Source organism: Phocoena sinus, chromosome 5, assembly GCF_008692025.1.
Source record: "Phocoena sinus isolate mPhoSin1 chromosome 5, mPhoSin1.pri, whole genome shotgun sequence".
NCBI classification, from domain to species: Eukaryota; Metazoa; Chordata; class Mammalia; order Artiodactyla; family Phocoenidae; genus Phocoena; species Phocoena sinus.
The window spans coordinates 136,121,563-136,126,183 of NC_045767.1; the positions used below are offsets into that span (position 1 = coordinate 136,121,563).

The 4,621-nt window shown below is 41.7% G+C and overlaps 1 non-coding gene across 1 annotated transcript; it reads right to left on the minus strand.

Moving 5' to 3' along the window:
- Window positions 1-4,081: 4,081 nt before the first annotated feature.
- On the minus strand, window positions 4,082-4,163 carry TRNAS-GCU. The gene has a single exon. It is a non-coding gene; the product is annotated as a tRNA-Ser (tRNA).
- Window positions 4,164-4,621: the final 458 nt, after the last annotated feature.

Sequence of the window (4,621 nt, forward strand, 5' to 3'; positions counted from 1 at the left end):
AAGTCAAAAATGTTTATTTTCTAATACTGCAAATTCTGTAGAGATGATGAGGTCAGTGATAGCAAAATATGAATTTGGAATTCCATGTTGGTAGAGGATACCGTTGATTAAACTGGGGGGTTACATGAGTTTAGAAAATTCAGAGACATCCACACTGTAAAGTAAGGTGTACAAGGGAGAATAAGGTATGTGTATTATTTAATATAGGAAATAGGAACCAATGAGAGTGATTTAAAGAGAATGATCTGAAAATATCACTGTTTTGGAAAGAGCACCATGTCCGTGGTGTGGAAGACGAATGCAGGATCCTGAAGCTAAAGGAAGAGAGAGCAGTTCGGATGCCCAGGCACCTGGGAATAGATGAAACCACAGAGGGCAAGGACTGAAGGGAGCAAAAAGGCCATGGCTTGGAATCCTAGGGAAGGACCAGAGAAAAGAAATAGAGAAGAATGCCCTGGTGGGAGAGGATGATGGCGATGCTGAGAAGGGATCAAACAGGTAGAAAGCTTTTCATTCATTTATTCATAATTGAAAATAGATTTATGGAGCACCTCTCATGGGCAGGCACTTTTCTGGTGTCTGGGGATATTGAATGGAATAGAATTTATACCTTCATGGAGTTTATTAAGTTTATATGGTAAGTAAAGTTTTTAATCTAAATAAAGCAAATTGGATGCCAGAAAATGATTAGCGACGTGGAGAAAAAAAATGAGTGAGGACAGGAAATATGGGATCAGGGAAAAAGATTCATTTAAAATAGGGCACTCAGGAAGGTCCTCGGTTACAATGTGACATCAGAGCAGAAACCTGATGGAGATGAAGAGACAAGACAAATGGACAAAAAGGAAAACATTTCCAGGCAGAGGGAAGAGCAGTGGTAAGACAGGAGGATACCTTGGGTGTTGAAAGAACAGCAAAGAAGCCACAGAGCTGGGGTAGAGTGATGGAGGGGAGATTTACAGCCACTGAAAGTAGACATTGAGAATGTCCAGCAGATCACTTACGTCTGTTATCACTGTAAGAACTGTAGCCTTTTCCCTGAGAGATATAGAAAGTTTTGGAAGATTTTAAGCATGAGTGATATGACTGTAATTTGATTTTGATTTGAAAAACAACTCTCTGACTTTCTGAGGTTAGAGTGTGGATGGGGAGCCGTGGGTCAAGGCAGGAAGCAGGGATACCTATCAAGAGGTAGAGTAAAAACCCGCCATAACCAAAGGGAAAGATGATGGTATTGTGGGTGGTCTCAGCGAAGGTGGTGTGAACGTTGTTAGATTCTCACAATATTTTTGAGAAGACAAAGAGCAGAGGATGATGTTTCAGAAAGAGACGAAGATAATTTATAAAGCAGTAAAATGAAGAATTAAATTCATTATTTTTTGTGGTGTTCTAGAGGTCAATATTTTCAGAAGTAAATAGGAACAAAAGCTACATGTGTATAAATTGAGAACAAGTAAGAATTGGCACTAGATGACTTGTATGTTCTTTATCTAGCTCTATAAGACTGTTTCTATCACCTGTTCTAGAAAGTATATCTCAGTTATGACACTGCTTAGGATAAATTTTTTTTTTATTTTGTCAGATTCCAGTTAGCTTTGTATCATTCTTAATTCTAAGAGAGAAAGAAAGAGAGAGAGAGAAAGAATGAAAGAAAGAAAAGAAGGAAGGAAGGAAGAAAGAAAGAAAGAAAGAAAGAAAGAAAGAAAGAAAGAAAGAAAGAAAGAAAGAAAGAGAGAGAAAGAAAGAGGGAGGGAGGAAGGAAGGGAGGGAGGGAGTGAAGGAGAGATGAAAGAGAGGTGTATAAAATGTTACAGAGGAGAGCTGACACAAGAGTGGGTGAACGTTGATTAAAATCACAATTGGTCGGCACTTCCTTATTAGTCTGAGGGGCCAGATGCTAGTTAACGAGTCTCAGGGAACTTGGCTGACTGTTAGGGATGCATAATACGATAAGCCTATGTCAGGGGGTGAGCAATCTAAGGAGCTGGGGTATAAGTCAGCCACAGTGTAGTCAGTTCAAGAGGAAGAACCTTACTCCAAGGATGTGGGTTGACGGGAGAGAACAAACTTGTGAAACCATCCCAGGCAGGAGTGACAAGATGCTGAGACCCACCACAGGCTTTGTAGGAAGTCCCCAACAGATGCTTGGTGACAACAGACAAGAGTGCTGGAGTGTAGAAAGTACTTGGTTTTCTTTCCACACAATTCTAACTTTGGCACCTGTGATTGGCAGAATAATGACTCCCAATCATGTTCACGCCCGTTATTTGCATGGCAAAGAGACGTTGCTGAAGACCATGGAGGACCTTGAGCTCCTAAGTCCAATAGTGTAAATGAAAACACGGTAGTCAGTGTTTCCACGTTGCTCCAGGGACACAGGCTTCAAACTCCCCCTGCATGGAGGGCATTCTCGAAACAAGTTAGATGATTCCTCTGACAAGGAACGTCTCCCTAAGTGTCCTCTTTCTGGTTCAGAGGCACCTAGTGCATATCTCTGCCCCTGTGTTGTAGTCACATGGGGTTTAAGTAACTCTCTATAGCTCGGGTTTAAGAAGCAGGGGTACGGATGAAAAGGTGTGGAGAGGTCACTCCCTGCAAGGCCAAGTCTAGCAAACTAACGAGTTTGTAGGTGCTGTTCACACAAAGGAGAGGCAGGGGACCTGTGAACAAGGGGGTACTGTGCTCCGGACCATAGGAGGGCAAACTGACAGGAGGCGGTGAGTTCACTGCTCTTCGTGTTGAGACTGCTGTCCCTATAGGGCATATTAGTGGAGTTGCTAGAAAGCAATAGAACACAGAATTTTGGAAATTGAGAAAGTGATGTAAGCTAGTGAAAGGTATTGCAGGCACAAAGCTCACACATGGAGAGCACAGAGTAAGAACACAAAGGGCTTAGACTAAATCCTGAGGAATGCACACATTTAAAGAACATAAAGGATAAGTTTGGTCTCTACATCTGTGACTCTATTTCTGCTTTGCAAATATGTCCATCTGCACCATTTTTCTAGACTCCACGTGTAAGTGATATTGTACAATATTTGTTTTTCTCTTTCTGACTTACTTCACTCTGTATGACAATCTCTAGGTTCATCCATGTCTCTGTAAATGGCACTATTTCGTTCCTTTTTCTGGCTGAGTAATATCCCATTGTATATATGTACCACATCTTCTTTATCCATTCCTCTGTTGATGGACACTTAGGCTGCTTCCATGTCCTGGCTACCGTAAATAACGCTGCAATGAACATCAGGGTGCATGCATCCTTTCAAATTCTGCTTTTCTCCATGTGTATGCCCAGGAGTGGGATTGCTGGATCATATGCTAGCTCTATTTTTAGTTTTTTAAGGAACCTCCATAGAGTTCTCCATAGTGGCTGCACCAATTTACATTCCCACCAACAGTAAGGTGGGTTCCTTTTCTCCACACCCTCTCCAGCATTTATCAAGGGGGAAGGGGGAGTGAGATGAATTGGGAGATTGGGATTGACTATTTATAAAGTAGGTAACTAATGAGAATCTGCTGTATAGCACATGGAACTCCACTCAGTGCTCTGTGGTGACCTAAATGGGAAGGAAATCTAAAAAAAAGTGGATCTATGTATACATATAACTGATTCACTTTGCTGTACAGCAGAAACTAACACATTTTAAAGCAACTATACTCCAATAAAAGTGAATAAATAAAAAATAAAATTACTATGAAAGAAAATAAAGATGAAAACTGCGTAGAGAAAAATTAGCAGGATAATGCCTTAAATAACCCATAATTTTGTGTACATTTCTCTATAGATCATTTTATCAGCTCCTCTGAATTTATTAGGCAATGTTTTTCTATGGCCCTCAATTAATTCTTCAATTATTTCCTCAATGGGGAATCCCTGCTCAGCAAAACTTGTAATGGAATGAAAAATTGGTGGGAGAATGAAACATGAATCAAGTATATCAGTTAACAAATTAAGTTCACAGCCATGACAAATGTTACTGAGGAAACAGAGAAAAGGGGGATTCGAAGGAATTACTCAGCTGAGTGATGAGTAAGGAATTAACTAACTGAAAATTAACTCTTCACAAACTCAGCCAGCCGACGAGGATGGGATTTGAACCCATGCGTGCAGAGCACAATGGATTAGCAGTCCATCGCCTTAACCACTCGGCCACCTCGTCACATGGGAGCCTCACTTCTTCAACCTCTTCCTGCAGTACTCCCAGGCGATTCATAGCAATGTCTAATCACTCTTTTCCTGACTCACAGCCACAGTGTGAGTTAGGTGTCTTAAAGTAAATTTCACAACCACCACAAAACTGATGGACAGCACTTGGAGTGGTGAAGTTACCTGGCAAATACCTCGTAACAGGTGGAACCACACCTGACACACATTGTTGGATGCAAGTCAGTCCTGGCTTGCAGACCCAGCTGTATGTGCCAGGGAGGCACACACCACACCCGGACTTTCCCAGGGTCCCTCTGCCACTGCATTCCACATTCGAGGGACCGATTTCCTCACTCCTGATCAGAACTGCCAGGATCCCCATTTTCTGGGTGGTACCAGAATCCCTGCTCTGTGATTCCTTTCCATTTGCTTTTGTGATATGCCCACCAGCCAAGAAAAGCCCTCATATGT